Consider the following 16,021-nt stretch of genomic DNA (forward strand, 5'->3'; position numbering starts at 1 on the left):
CACAGAGCGCTCTTGAGAAAGCCGTGTGTGGGGGACCTCCCCGAGGGCAATGGTGGTGAGATTCCACAGGAACTTGGACAAGGAGCGTATTTTACGGTGGGCCAGGCAGACACGGAGCTGTAAATGGGAGAATAGTACCCTGCAGATCTATCAGGATCTGAGTGTGGAGGTGGCCAGGATTAGAGCGGGGTTCAACCAGATAAAGTCGACCCTTTTCAAGAAAAAGGTTAAGTTTGGACTGCTGTATCTTGCCCGTCTTTGGGTCACGTATGAGGAGCAACATTTTTATTTTGAGTCGCCCGAGGAAGCGATAGACTTTGCTAGAAGGAAAGGACTGGCTGCGGACTGAGGTCTTTGAACTTTGCTGCAGTGTTTATGTTTAAAAAAAAGTTTCTTGTTTTTCGGACGTTATTTGTAATGCCTTTTGTATTGATCTCGGGTTTGTTGCAGAGCTGTGTGAGTTGAAGTTTACATTTGCACTAACGGGGTTGGAGATGTAAATATTAGATCTTCAGTTTGATCTTTTCTTTGTTTTTCGTGTTTTTTTTCGGGCAATTGTGTTGGGATTGTTTTTCTTTTGCATATGTGTGTCCGAGAGAGGGGGGAGGAACAATAGATGGGAGAATGTCTGGCGCCATGGGCGGCGGTCACCAAGCTGGCTGGGCAGGCTAGCTCACGGAAGCGCAGTGGAGGGTGAGCAGATGTTATGCTTGTTGAAGGGGTTGGTTTACACAGTGCTGTTACTGGGGGGGGGATGAGGAGGGGGGAAAAATGTTCTGCTGACAGGGGAGGGACGTTTGCTGTGGGACAGAAAGGAGGTCGGTGGCGGAGGCTGCCTGGGGGCGGGCCAGCGGATGTGTCATTCGAGGCGGGAAGAATAGTTGCGGAAGTGGGAGGCTGGTACATGATGGTCAGTGGGAAGCTGGAGGGGCTGCCAGTGGTATTCGTGAATGTGTACGCGCTAAATTGGGATGATGTGGAGTTTATAAAGAGGATGTTGGGGAAGATCCCGGACCTGGATTTGCATAAGTTGGTCATGGGGGGGACTTTAACACAGTCATCGACCCTGGGCTAGACCGGTCGAGCTCAAGGACAGGCAGGGTGCCAGCAATGGCAAAGGAGTTAAAGGTTTTTTTGGAGCAAATGGGGGGGGTGGACCCATGGAAATTTGGGCGGCCGAGAGTGAAGGAGTTCTCCTTCTACTCACACGTGCATAAAGTGTACTCCCGGATTGACTTTTTTATTCTGAACAGGGCTCTACTGACGGGGGTAGTGGACTCGGGGTATTCGGCGACCATGATCTCGGATCATGCCCCACACTAGGTTGACCTACAGTTCAGCAAGGAGAATAGCCAGCGCCCGAACTGGAGGCTGGACGTGGGACTTTTAGCTGATGAGGAGGTGTGTGGGCAGCTGAGGAAATGTATTTAGAACTACCTGGAAGTTAACGACACGGGCGAAGTTTCGGCGGCGGTGGTCTGGGAGGCATTGAAGGTGGTGGTTAGAGGGGAGCTGATCTCGATACGGGCCCACAGGGAGAAGGCAGACAGAGCAGAGATGGACCGACTGATAAAGGAGATACTGCAGGTTGACAGGAGGTATACAGAGAGCCCAGAGGCAGGTCTTCTAAGGGAGCGACGGAGGCTACAGGCGGAGTTCGGCTTGTTAACTACAAGGAAGGGGGTGGAGCAGCTGAGGAAGGCGAGGGGGGCAATTTATGAATATGGAGAGAAGGATAGCAGAATACTCACGCAGCAGCTTAGAAAGAGTGAGGCAGCCAGGGAGATAGGGAAAGTAAAGGACGGGGACGGGAACCTGGTCGGAGATTCCGCAGGGGTTAATAAGGCATTCAAGCAGTTTTACAGCAGGTTGTATGAGTCGGAACCCCCAGCTGGGCCGGAGGGGATGAGGTACCTTTTAGGGGGGATGAGGTACTTTTTAGGGGGCTGAATTTCCCGAAGGTGGATGGGGGGTTGGTAGACGGGCTGGGGGCCCCGATCGGGTTGGAGGAAATAGCAGAGGGGCTAAAGGCCATGCAGTCGGATAAAGCCCCGGGGAGTTCTATAAAAAGTTCTCTGGGATATTGGGGTCGCTGTTGATGAGGACATTCAAGGGAGCGTGGGGTACTTCCCCCGACGATATCACCGGCCACTATCTCATTGATCCTGAAGCGGGACAAGGACCCGGAGCTATGCGGGTCCTACAGGCCGATATCCCTACTACATGTAGACGCCAAAGTGTTGGCCAAAATCTTGTCCTCTAGGATTGAAGACTGTGTTCCGGACGTAATTGGGGAGGACCAGACGGGATTCGTTAAGGGTAGGCAGTTAACGGCCAACGTAAGAAGGTTGCTAAATGTGACCATGGTAGGGACATGGAGGTAGTGGTCGCAATGGATGCAGAGAAAGCATTTGATCGGGCATAGAGCCGCTGGCAATTGCGCTGAGTGCCTCAAGGGGCTGGAAGCGGCTGGTCCGGGGGGGGCGTGGAACACAGAGTCTCGCTATACACAGACGACCTGCTCCTATATGTTTCGGACCCACTAGAAGGGATGGAAGAAATTATGAGGATTCTGGGGGAATTTGGCTGGTTTTCGGGTTATAAACTGAATATGGGGAAAAGTGAGATGTTTGCGATCCAGGCAAGGGGGCAGGAGAGGCGATTGGGGGAGCTACTGTTTAGGGTGGTAGGGGGAAGCTTTCGGTACCTAGGCAATCAGGTGGCGCAGGAATGGGAACGGCTACACAAGTTAAATTTGGCCCGATTAGTAGACCAAATGAAGGACGATTTCCGAAGGTGGGACGTGCTTCCGTTGTCACTAGCTGGGAGGGTGTAGACAATGAAAATGACGGTCCTCCCGAGATTTCTGTTTGTGTTTCAGTGTCTCCCCATCTTTATTCCGCGGTCCTTCATTGAAAATGTCAATAAGGTGATCACTGGCTTTGTATGGACGGGTAAGACCCCGCGAGTAAAAAAGGGGATGCTGGAGCAGAGCCGGGGGGAGGGCGGGTTGGCGCTGCCGAACTTTAGTAATTATTATTGGGCGGCGAATATAGCCATGATTAGGAAGTGGGTGGTGTGGGGGGGGGGGGGGGGTCGGTGTGTGAGCGAGTGGAGGCGGCATCATGCAAGGGCACTAGTTTGGGGGCATTGGTAACGGCACCGCTGCCGTTCCCGCCGGCACGGTACTCCACCAGCACCATGGTGGTGGCGGACCTGAGAGTCTGGGAGCAATGGAGGAGACATGTGGGAGCGTAGGGAGCATCAGTCTTGTCTCCAATCTACAATAATCACCGACTTGCCCTGGGAAGGCTGGATGGAGGGTTCTGGAGATGGCAGAGAGCAGGGATTGAGAGGATGGAATATATGTTTATAGAGGGGAGTTTTTCTAGCCTGAGGGAGCTGGAGGAGAAATTTGGATTGACGAGAGGAAATGAGTTTAGGTACCTGCAGGCACGGTACTTCCTACGCAGGCAGGTCTCAACCTTCCCGCTCCTACCGCCAAGGGGGATACAGGACAGAGTAGTTTCCAGAATGTGGGTGGGAGAAGGGAGGGTTTCTGACATTTACAAGGAACTCATGGGGTCAGAGGAGACGCAGGCCGAGGAGTTGAAACGCAAGTGGGAAGAGGAGTTAGGAGGAGAGATAGAGGATGATCTCTGGGCGGATGCGTTGAGTACAGTCAACGCGTCCACATCATGTGCCAGGCTCAACCTTTTACAGTTCAAGGTCGTTCACCGGGCTCTCATGACAGTGGCTCGGATGAGCAGGTTCTTTGGAACAGAAGACAGGTGTGCAAGGTGTGCGGGAGGACCAGCGAACCATGTCCACATGTTCTGGGCATGCCCGAAGCTTAGGGGATTTTGGCAGGGGTTTGCGGATGTCATGTCCAAGGTGTTGAAAACAAGGGTGGCACCGAGTCCAGAGGTGGCGATTTTCGGAGTGTCGGAAGACACGGGAATCCAGGAGGAGAAAGAGACAGACGTTCTAGCCTTTGCTTCCCTGGTAGCCTGGAGATGGATACTATTAGCTTGGAGGAACTCAAAGCCCCTGAAGTCGGACATCTGGCTAACTGACATGGCTAGCTTTCTCTGTGGGGAGAAAATCAAGTTCGCCTTGAGAGGGTCACTGTTCGGATTCGTCCGGAGGTGGCAGCCGTTCGTCGCCTTCTTTGGGGAAAATTAACCATCAGCAGAGGGGCGGCGGGATTTAGTTTAGAGTAGGGGGTTAGTAAAGGCGCGACCTGTAAGGGGGGATGACGGCTTTTGCACTATGTTGATATTTTCATGTACATTGTTTATTCTGTTGGTTATAAAACCATAAATACCTCAATAAAATGTTTATTAAAAAAAACAATGCACTGAATGCTCAGCTTCCAATTTCTGCTTGTGTAGCCGTTACCTGCAAATGCAATGGAATTGTTTAAGGAGGAGCTGCCTTTATCTTTTAACTTTTGAAAAAAATAAAGCTAGAAAGTTGGCTCACAGGTGAAAGGAAACTGACAATAAGAGATGTCCAGCTTCACAAATAACTCAGCGGGTACGGTGAGAGGGGGGAACACATTGGAATTAAGGAGAATTGAGAAAAGAGAGAGGAGATAGAAAAGCAATCGGAAAAAGAATGAAGGGAGGAAAGAAGAAAAAAAAGCCAGCAGTAGGGCTTCAGATACAATGTCAACTCCAAAGCTAAATACTTCTGTGTGTTGTGTTATGCACTCTGGGATAACACAGGCTGCAACTGGATGCAGCTTTAACCAAAAGATACTCCAGACCTTGAAGTTAGTTCAGTCTGATTTATTGAACCAGTAGCACAGTTAGCACAGTTCTCTATGAGTTTGACTCTCTGCTAACCTAAGTGTGGTTACTCTGTCTGACTGAACCAGACTCGCTCTTAGCCTCGTGCTGGAGGTGTGATTCTGTACATACACCCTGACTCACTCTGTAGATGTTCATCAGTGGAAAGAGGCGGAGTGTGAGTGCCTCGTGCCTCTTATAGTGAGATACCACCTCTGAGTGTTCTGCCTGCTCTTTGGTCATGTCCTGTTCTCTGTGTTCATTAGCTGCCTGTCTGTACATTTTTATCTGCATGTCTACATATCATGACACTGAGTTTCTTCAATAACTAGCCTTGGGCTCCTATCATCTGCGGCATGGTGGCAAAGTGGTTAGCACTGCTGCCTCACAGCTCCAGGGTCCCGGGTTCAATTCCAGCCACAGGTGACTGTCTGTGTGGAGTTTGCACTTTCGCCCCGTGTCTGTGTGGGTTTCCTCCGGGTGCTCCGGTTTCCTCCCACAGTCCAAAGATGTGCAGGTTAGGTGGATTGGCCATGATAAATTGCCCCTTAGTGTCAAAAAGGTTAGGTTGGGTTACTGGGTTACGGGGATAGGGTAGAGGTGTGGGCTGAAGTAGGGAGCTCTTTCCAAGGGCCGGTGCAGATTCAATGGGCCCAATGGCCTCCTTCTGTACTGTCGGGATTCTATGATTCTATGAAACAATTAAATTTGTTAAAGGGGCTGGTTTAGCACAGTGGGCTAAACAGCTGGCTTGTAATGCAGAACAATGCCAGCAGCGTGGGTTCAGTTCCCGTACCGGCGTCCTCGAACAGGCGCTGGAATGTGGCGGCTAGGGGCTTTTCACAGTAACTTGATTGAAGCCTATTTGTGACAATAAGCGATTATTATTGTTATTGTCTTCAATTTTGGAATGTCAGTGTTAATAATGAAGATGGATACTTTGGGCATTTCATATATTCCCCAATATGTCTCTTCAATTATTCTACAATTCATAAAAGCATTACCACAAGTTTCAAAACACTAAAAATTAATAAAAGTCAAAACAATCCCAGCAAAACTGACAAAAAAGGATATGGTTTAAATTTATATGGCACTTTCTGCTTGCTCTGGCTGTCCCAAAAGATTTCTAAGCTGCTGTTCTGCAGGGCAATGTGGCAGCAGATTTGCATGGTAGATTTAGGGCAGCACGGTAGCATTGTGGATAGCACAATTGCTTCACAGCTCCAGGGTCCCAGGTTCGATTCCGGCTTGGGTCACTGTCTGTGCGGAGTCTGCACATCCTCCCTGTGTGTGCGTGGGTTCTCTCCGGGTGCTCCGGTTTCCTCCCACAGTCCAAAGATGTGCAGGTTAGGTGGATTGGCCATGATAAATTGCCCTTAGTGTCCAAAATTGCCCTTCGTGTTGGGTGGGGTTACTGGGTTATGAGGATAGGGTGGAGGTGTTGACCTTGGGTAGGGTGCTCTTTCCAAGAGCCGGTGCAGACTCGATGGGCCGAATGGGCTCGTTCTGCACTGTAAATTCTATGATATTCTATGTCTTTTTAATTAATCTATTTATGAGATGTGGGCCCACATATACTGCCCATTCCGAGTTACCCTTGAAAAGGTGTTGGTGAGCCACCTTCTTGATTGGCCTGCTAGTATGTTTCACAGCACAGTTAAAGTCAACCACATTGCTATGGATCTGGAGTCATATATAGGCCAGAGCAGGTAATGACAATACATCTCCTTCCCTAAAGGACATCAGTGAACCATATGGATTTTTCTGACAATCCAAGTACATTTATGACAATCCGATCACAAGAAATCGGAGCGGGAGTAGACCGCATGACCCGCACTCCCCTCATCCCAGGAACCAATTTTGTGAACCTTCGTTCTACTGGCCCAAATGCAAGTATATATTTTTTTATTTGGGGATGTGGGCATCTCAGGCTGGGCCAGCATTTATTGCCCATCCCTAATTGCCCTTGAGGGGGAAGTTAAGAATCAACCACGTTGCTGTGGATCTGGACTCACATGCAGTCACAGACCAGGTAAGGACAACGGATTTCCTTCCCTAAAGGACATTATTGAACCAGATGGATTTTTACTACAATCGACAATGGTTTCATGGTCATCATTAGACTTTTAATTCCAGATTTTTATTAAATTCAAATTTCACCATCTGCAGTGGTGAGGTTTGAACCTGGGTCCCCGGAGCATTACTCTGGGTTTACTAGTCCACTGACAACACCACCGCCTCCCCTTGTAGATGATGCACACCGCTGCCAGTGTTCGTCGGTGGTGGAGGGAGTGAATGTGTGGAAGGGGTATATTCTTTCTTAAATGTGGACACCAAAATTCCACACAGTATTCTAGATGTGGGCTCACCAAAACCCTATACAATTCTAGCAGGACCTCTTTGTTCATGTCCTCCAATCCCCTTGCAATAAAAGGTGATTTCATGGTCACCATTACTGATAATAGCTTTTATTCCAAATTTACTTAAATTCCCCAACAGCCATGGTGGGATTTGAACTCATGTCTCTGGATCATTAGTTCATGCCCCAGTAACATAACCATTATGCTACTGTACCCCAAGGTCTCTCAAGCAGGTCAATTAATTAAAATTTGGCGGCGTTGATTGAGGGATAACTATTCTGTGGGGCAATCAGAGAAGCCCTCTAGCTCTTGAGCAAACATACCGGGGACCTGAGTTTGGCATCTCACTTAAAGATGATATTTCCAACAATGCAATGTTCCCTCAGTATTATGCTAGAGATTTAGCCTAGATTACGTGCTCAAAACATAGAATTTACACTATTCTGACTTGAAGGTATGTGATATTTCTGAACATAAATAATAAATAGCACTATAAATAATATATAATATTAATACTTTGGCTACAAGAGAGGTCAGGAGCTGGGAATTCCATAGCATGTAGCTCATCTTCCGACTCACCAAAGCCTGTCCACCATCTCCAAGGCACAAGTCAGGAGTGTGAAAGAATATTCTAGTCTGAATGAGTGCAGCTCCTTCAACTGTCAAGAAGCTCGACACCATTCTGGATAAAGCAGCTTGTTTAACTGTAACCCAATCCAACACCATCCTCTATCCACCAACAGTACATAAGAACATAAGCATTAGGAGCAGGAGTAGGCTATCTGGGCCTTCCAGCCTGCTCCACCATTCAATGAGATCATTGCTGATCTTTTGTGGACTCAGCTCCACTTTCCCGACCAAGCACCATAACCCTTTATTCCTTAAAAAACGATCTATCTTTATCTTGAAAACATTTAATGAAGGAACCTCAACTGCTTCACTGGGCAGGGAATTCCATAGATTCACAACCCTTTGGGTGAAGACGTTCTTCATAAGCTCACTCCTAAATCTACTTTCTCTTATTTTGAGGCTATGCCCCCTAGTTCTGCTTTCACCCGCCAGTGGAAACAACCTCCCTGCATCTATTCTATCTATTCTCTTCATAATTTTACATGTTTCTATAAGATTCCCCCCGCATCCTTCTAAATTCCAACGAGTACAGTTGCAGTCTACTCAACCTCTCCGCATAATCCAACTCCTTAAACTCTGGGATTAACCTAGGTATATTTTGTGGCTGCAGTGTGTACCATCTACAAGATGCATATGTACCATCTTCAAGCCTCCTTCAACAGCATCATCCACCCATAAAGAAGAGCAAAGACAACAGACACATGGAAAATCTACCACCTGCATGTTTCTCATCAAACCACACACCATCCTGAATTGGAACCATATCACTGTTCTGTTATGAACCCTGATATTCAATACGAAGGCTCCCCAAATCCCAGAAGAGATACTTGGAACACCAGTTCTTAACTGTTTATTGGCTTGGGAAAAGAATTGAGAAAAGAGGTGAAACCTGGTGAGGAAATGGGTCAGTCTTTTTCTAAATTATTCAATTAACAAAAAATTCTTTAAACTTCAAAACACATAACAAGAAAGGCAACAGTAAAGAAAGGGATTTACAATGCACTACAATAATGGTTACCCAGACAGTATATTTAAATTACCCCCAATCCAAACCTATCTGCTTTCCTAAATTATAAGAGTACTCGTCCCCAAAACAACAGCCTATAGGTTTCAACACGATACATCAAATTCAGCAAATAATTGCCAAACAGGGCCTGTAGCATTTTTTGGAACCCTTCTTTTAGTTTAGTGTAAAGTTTATGGTGTCTGACACAAACAGACTTCCTTTTCTGCACAACAACTTGATTCTGAGAGAGCACGGTTTTGCAGCTGGGCATGGCAATTGTCGAGGTCCCCATACTGCTTGTCTCCACTTTAGAGTCATTGAGTTTTACAGCAGAGGCCTTTTGGTCCATAGTTTCTGCACCAGCGATCAAATATCTACCTATTCTTATCCCATTTTCTAGCACTTGGTCCGAAGCCTTATATGCTGTGGAACTTGCTTAACTTTGCTTCATGAAGTTTCTGTTTCACACTGCTGCTAGGCTAATCTGCATCTAAGAAGCCCTCAGAGAAGCTAAATCCCTGTCAGTTTCTTATTTATCCAATTCTTCAAACTTCCTAACAGTTCCTTCATTTTCCCTGGGTTTAAAATCCTGGAACTCCCTTCCTAAAAACATATGGAATGCAGAAGTTCAAGACGACAATAAATGCCCTCACCTTGGCAGCAACCTTAATATCCCATGAATGACTAAAAATATGTGCTTTATTATGAGGACATCTTTGTTCAGAGTGGTAGTGTCATTGATCGCTGGTACTGTAATGAGTGGGGAAAAAGGTGATACTCAAATTGGTTCTTCCAAAAGTTAAGTTCCCAATCTAAGTTTGGGGCAGCATGGTAGCACAGTGGTTAGCTCAGTTGGTTCACAGCTCCAGGGTCCCAGGTTTGATTCCCGGCTTGGGTCACTGTCTGTGTGGAGTCTACATATTCTCCCAGTGCAGGTTAGGTGGATTGGCCGTGATAAATTGCCCTTAGTGTCCAAAAAAGGTTAGGTGGGGTTACTGGGTTACAGGGATAGAGTGGGGTGCTCTTTCCAGGGGCCGGTGCAGACTCGATGGGCCGAATGGCCTCCTTCTGCACTGTAAATTTTATGTTGATGATACAGTCAGAAGCATTATCCATCAGAGGGTTGGTGCTTACCTCTTGGAGGAAAATAAATCCGAAGATTAGTCATCCTATGTTGCTTTAATGCATGTTACAGTGGTCAATCGACAGCAGCAAAGCCAGATCAGAGATACCAGCTCACTGCTTTGCCATAAGAGAAACTGAAGTGTAGGAAACGTTTAATAGATGATGTGGAAAGACATTAAGCACACATTTGATGAGTTTAATGGAACTCAAAATGGGTTTGAGAAGATAAATACTGATGATTAGAAGAATGTTTCAGGCAAACTGTTTCTGGGACATGGAATTCAATGCCACATATGTGCATTGTAGCCATCAATGCTTCAGAGTCAATTAAAAATATTTAGGGATATGGGGAATGAGCAGGGAAATTATATTAGACAGTTTCAATCTGGAGCTCACATGCAAGGTGGACCAAATAGCTTCCCTAGTTGAAAATTCCATTGGCCCATAAAACGTCCTTGTTCTCCAGTGTCACATTAGGGGGTACCCCAATGATGTGATGGGGAATTGCCCTACGAGGTTGCCACACAAGTGTTTACTCTGTTAATGCCCAGAAGTGCTAACTTCCTCTGGACAATGGTGCTGGGCTGGGAACCATCTGACAGAAGCGACTTAAATTAACTTTAGATGGTACTGCCAGTTTTACCCATATGGTGGAACTATTAAAGAGTTAAAGAGTGAAAGGGTTACAGGATAAAAATAGTCCAGAGTAAGTATTTAAAAAAAGCCGACCCAGCCCCGCACGGGACACACTCCACACACACGCCTCCCCCAACCCCGACACAAGCCGGCTCCCCTTACTGGTGTGACCCCCCTCTCCTGGACTGCATCTCCTCTCCTGGATTGCACCTGCCCCCACCCTGGACTGACCCTCTCCCCCACCACCACCACACCCAGACCTGACCCGTCCCCTCCCCACCTCCAGTCCAACCCAATGCAGCCTGTGAGGAAGGCTGGGCGAGACAGGGGCTTTGGAATCCCAGAACGGGTAAGTCTGTCGAGAGTAGCAATCTGCCACTTGCTTGAAACATCCAAGACTTCTACATGTCTCAATTTTAATGGCTCAACGAATAGGTTGAACTGTCTTCTCACCAAGAATTATAAGATAAAGTCAGAGCGATTTTAATTTTTTGCAAAATCCCAATTACGGTTCAAAAGTCGGAGTGCAAAACCTTTGCCAACTTTACACAAATATGCTTATTTAAACAGATAGGTATCAAAATAGTTTATGTTCATTGCATTGTTATTTCAAAGATGCAAAACTGAAAATGTTTTATCACTGCTAGAGTCACCCTACTGAAATAAAAGCAAAATTCTGCAAAGGCTGAAAATACTAAGCAGGCTTTGAGTCGAAAATGGCTTCTTCAGAACTGTTGAAGTGGGGAGGGAGGGGAGAAGAAAGAACAAAAGGGGAGGTCTGGGATAGTAGTGGTTGGGAGAAGTTAAATGACAAGGATGTCATGGAACAAAAGACAAAGAAAGTGGCGATGGTTGTAGTAAAGAAACAAAACATTTGTCCAGGGTGAGTGCAAATGGCAGAATAATTAACAATTCTGCCGAAAAGCAGACATGAAAAAGAAGTTTAAGACTGGCATGCGATAATAAAAAGGAATCAAAACAGAGGGCAGAGTTCACGGTCTGCAATTGTTGAACTCAATGTTGAGTCCAGAAGGCTGTAAAATGCCTAATCAGGAGATGAAATGCTGATCCTTGATCTTAACTGAAACACTGCAGCAGGCCAAGAACAGAAATGTGAGCATGAGAGCAAGGTGGTGAATTACAATGGCAAACAACAGGAAGGGGCCATGCATGCAGGGTGAGTGGAGGTGTTCAGCAAGGTGGTCACCCAATCTACGTATGACCGTCCCATTATAGAGGAAACCACATTGTGGGCAGCAGGTAAATCGCTGTTTCACATGGAAGGTGTTTGGGGCCATGGTCGGTGAACAGAGATAAGGCAAAAAAGTAAGGGTTACACCTTCTGTGATTGGGTGGGAAGGTGTTGAGGGAAGGGGACAAAATACAAAACCCATCACATTCCGACCTTCTTTCAATTTTGTAGAAGCGTCAGATTGAATTTAAAGCGTTGCTGCTGGATCTGCTGGGTATTACACTATTGAAAGTTAGCTATTAGGTTATTATCAAGATGGATCTTAAGCAAGCAGAAGCCCATTCTCCTGCATTCTTTGTTGAATAAAGCAGAGTGGGCAGCCAAAATGGAAAAGCAAAAAATCAGAATTTCAACTGGGAAAGAAGACATTTTAAAGGAATAAAAGATCAGTCCAGATTAATGGAAAACATTGGCATATAAAGCAGTTGAATATTGATAAATACTTAAGTACCACATAGTACAATAGAGGAAGTAAAATGGTAGTGCAAAGTGGGATTTGGCTAGGGAATAACTAGCAGAGAAAGGAGCGGCACGGTGACGCAGTGGTTGGCACTGCTGCCTCATAGCACCGAGACCCAAGTTCGATCCCGGGTCACTGTCGGTGTGGAGTTTGCACATTCTCCCCATGTCTGCATGGGTCTCACTCCCACAACCCAAAAGATGGGCAGCACGGTAGCACAAGTGAATAGCACTGTGGCTTCACAGCTCCAGGGTCCCAGGTTTGATTCCCCGCTGGGTCACTGTCTGTGCAGAGTCTGCACGTTCTCCCCGTGTCTGCGTGGGTTTCCTCCGGGTGCTCCTGTTTCCTCCCACAGTCCAAAGACGTGCAAGTTAGGTGGCTTGGCCATGATAAATTGCCCTTAGTGTCCAAAAAGGTGAGGAGGGGTTATTGGGTTATGGGGATAGGGTGGAAGTGAGGGTTTAAGTGGGTCAGTGCAGACCCGACGGACCAAATGGCCTCCTTCTGCACTGTATGTTCTATGTGCAGGGTAGGTGGATTAGCCATATCTTTTTATTAAAACCGTAAAAATATATACAAGGCCAAACGGTACAAACACAAATTTTGTGTTGGAGAAACAGTGTACCCTCGCCTCAGTACCAATGTACGGGGGGGGGATACTCTGATTCTTAAAACAGTTCACAACATGTTTCTACAACAAATAAATGGTACAAGCACTAAACTTTGTGCTGGAGAGACCAGATACCCTCGCCTCTGTACCAACAGAAGGGAAAGGAAGGGGGGGGGGGGGAAGAGAGGGGAAAGGAGGGTGGTGGGAGGGAGGGAGTCAAAATGTTGGTGAAGGGGGGACGGCAAATAGGGCCTGTTAAATTGCCCCTTAATTGGAAACAAAACTAGCAGAGAAAGTGTAATTAGAAGCATCTGGGATTGAGATGAAGTAGCTGGTTAATCCCAGAGATCTGCGTTAAGACTTCTCTTGATCTCCATATGCCAGGCAATGGTAACTCCAACAAGAGCGAATCTTCCTTGGCGATACCACAGTCAAAAGCCCACCATCAACATCCTGGGTGTCATGATTAACAGAATTTTAACTCCACCTGCGACATAAATACTGTTGCTACAAGAGCAGATAGAGGTTGGGTTTTCTGCGTCTTTAAGGCTCCCAATTTTCACCAGCATAGCATCGCTTAATTATGTTGCTGAAACTCTCATTTATGCCCTTATTACTTCTGGACTTGACTATTCCAACACACTCCTGGCTGGTCTGCCACATTCTACCCTCTGTGAACTTGAAGCCATCCAAACCTCTGCTGCCTGTATCTTAATTTGCATCAAGTCCTGTTCCCCTATTATCGCTGTGCTCACGGACCGACACTGGCTCCCGATCAGCCAAGGCCTTGATTTTAAAATTATCAACCCTGCTTTTAAACTCCTCCATGGCATTCCCCCTCCCTATCTCAGTAATCTCCCCCAGCCCTAGAATGTTCTGAGATGTTAGTGCTCTCTACTTATAGCCTCTTGTGCATCCCAACTTTAATTGCTCCACCATTGGTGGCTGTGCCTTCAGTTGCCTTGGCACTAAGCTCAGGAGTATAGTCCCTTCATCTCCTCTCTGTCTCATTGTCCTCCTTTATTTAAACCTTAAATCGACCTCTTGACCTACTATTTAGTTATCGCATGCGACTCATGTCCTATTTCAATTTGTAAAGCTGCTGCCACATGTCTTAGGATATTTTATTTTGATGTTAAAGGCACTGTGCAAATATAAGATGTAACTTTTTCAGTGACTAACCACCTGATTCCTAAAGCCTTTCCGCCATATAAAAAGAATACAGCAGTGTGATGGATTTCTTTGACAATACTCAAGAAGCTCAATAACATCCAGAACAAAGTAGCCTGCTTGATTAGCACTCCATCCACCACCTGAACCAACTACTACTTCCATTACTGATGTACAGTGGCAGCAATGTGTACCACATACAAGGCGCAATGCAGAAGCCTCCCAAGTCTTCTTTATCAAAATCTCCAGCACCTAAAAGAAATAACAAATGGACTTCCGGGTTCAGCGATGCGGAGCTAAGCCGCACGATTCGGCAGCTCCCGCTACCACGGACTCTCGGGCTAGAGGAGCCCCAACGGAACTTTTTTTGACAAAAACCCGTGGGGAAGGAAAGAGAGAGGTCCCCCTCCAACGCCTATGAAATGGACCCGAAGTGCAATGGCCAGAAAAGCGGCACTGGAGCAACAGGAGAAACAAGGTAAAAAAAAAAAAAATGGCGGCGGCCAGGGACAAAGGGGAGCTGCAGGAGTTCATCATGCGCTGCTTCGAAGAGCAGCGCGAGGAGATGCGCAAGGAGATGCTGGCGCCTATGCTTTTGGCAATTGAAGGACTCGGGATCACCCAGAAGGTCCACGAGATTAAGATCCAGGAGGTAGAGAAAAGAGTCAACCAGAACGAGGACGAGCTCTTGGGCCTGGCGGTGAGAGTGGAGCAGCACGAGGCGCTACACAAGAGATGGGCGGGAAGACTCGAAGACCTGGAGAACAGGTCGAGGAGAAAGAATCTGCGGATCCTGGGTCTCCCTGAAGGAGTGGAGGGGGCTGATGCCGGGGCATACGCGAGCACGATGCTTGGGGCGATGATGGGTGCGGAGGCCCCTTCGAGGTCGCTGGAGTTGGACGGGGCACACCGGGTGCTGGCGAGGAAGCCCCAGGCAAATGAGCCGTCAAGGGCGATGGTGGTGAGGTTCCACTGGTTCACGGACAGAGTGTAGGTCCTGAGATGGGCCAAGAAAGAGCGGAGCAGTAAGTGGGACAATGCAGAGATCCGAATATACCCGGACTGGAGCACGGAGGTTGCAAAGCGGAGAGCGGGTTTCAACCGGGCCAAAGCGGTGTTGCACCGGAAAGGAGTGAAATTCGGAATGCTGCAGCTAGCGCGACTGTGGGTCACATACAAGGGCCAACACTATTACTTCGAAACACCTGAAGAGGCGTGGACCTTTATACAAACCGAAAAGTTGGACTCTAACTGAGGGTTTGTGAGGGTGGGGGGGATGTTTGAGGTTTGATGTGTGATGGTTTTTGTATATCGGGGGTCAATCACGCGCAGGAAATATGGGCTGGGGGAGAGAGACAAGGCCGCGACAGGAGCTGCGCCAGAGGGGGCGGAGTGGGCTGTGGAAAGCGCGGGGTTTCTCCCGCGCGCGGGAAGGGGAACGAAGGAACGCATATTGATTGGGAGACTCCCACACGGGGAGGTCAATGGGACGGCGGGGGCAGCCGGGGTTAGCAGGTGTCAGCTGACTGACGGGAGTGACATGGGGGGAGCAAAAAAGCTAGACAGGGGTCTAGCGGGGGGGAGGGAAAAAGGGTTGCTGCTGCACTGGCCGAAAAGGAATGGGACACAGAGGAGGTGGTCGAGACGGGGGCCCCCCGTCTGGGGGACTGGCCCAGAAAAGGAGATGGCTAGTCGGCGGGCGGGGGTGAGAGCCCCTCCAATCCGGCTGATAACGTGGAACGCGAGGGAGCTGAATGGGCCGGTGAAGAGGGCTCGAGCGTTCACGCACTTAAAGGGACTGAAGGCAGACGTGGTCATGCTCCAAGAGACTCACCTGAAGGTGGCGGACCAGGTCAGATTAAGAAAGGGATGGGTAGGACAGGTATTCCACTCGGGACTGGACGCGAAGAATGGAGGGGTGGCAATATTAGTGGGAAAGCGGGTGTCATTTGAGGCCAAGAGTATTGAGGTGGACAATG

At 47.7% G+C, this 16,021-nt stretch overlaps 1 protein-coding gene and 1 long non-coding RNA gene across 4 annotated transcripts in view; one reads left to right on the forward strand and one right to left on the reverse strand.

The window, feature by feature from the left end:
- Nucleotides 1-16,021, reverse strand: part of wdr7 (WD repeat domain 7) — a 1,110,115-nt gene that overhangs the window by 82,671 nt on the left and 1,011,423 nt on the right. The window lies entirely within an intron of this gene.
- Nucleotides 11,669-16,021, forward strand: part of LOC140409164 (uncharacterized) — a 122,005-nt gene continuing 117,652 nt past the window's right edge. The window contains exon 1 of the long non-coding RNA XR_011940297.1: nucleotides 11,669-11,727. This is a non-coding gene — a long non-coding RNA (uncharacterized lncRNA). The remainder of the gene's footprint in view (nucleotides 11,728-16,021) is intronic.

Source organism: Scyliorhinus torazame, chromosome 3 (assembly GCF_047496885.1).
Source record: "Scyliorhinus torazame isolate Kashiwa2021f chromosome 3, sScyTor2.1, whole genome shotgun sequence".
In the NCBI taxonomy this organism is placed as follows: Eukaryota; Metazoa; Chordata; class Chondrichthyes; order Carcharhiniformes; family Scyliorhinidae; genus Scyliorhinus; species Scyliorhinus torazame.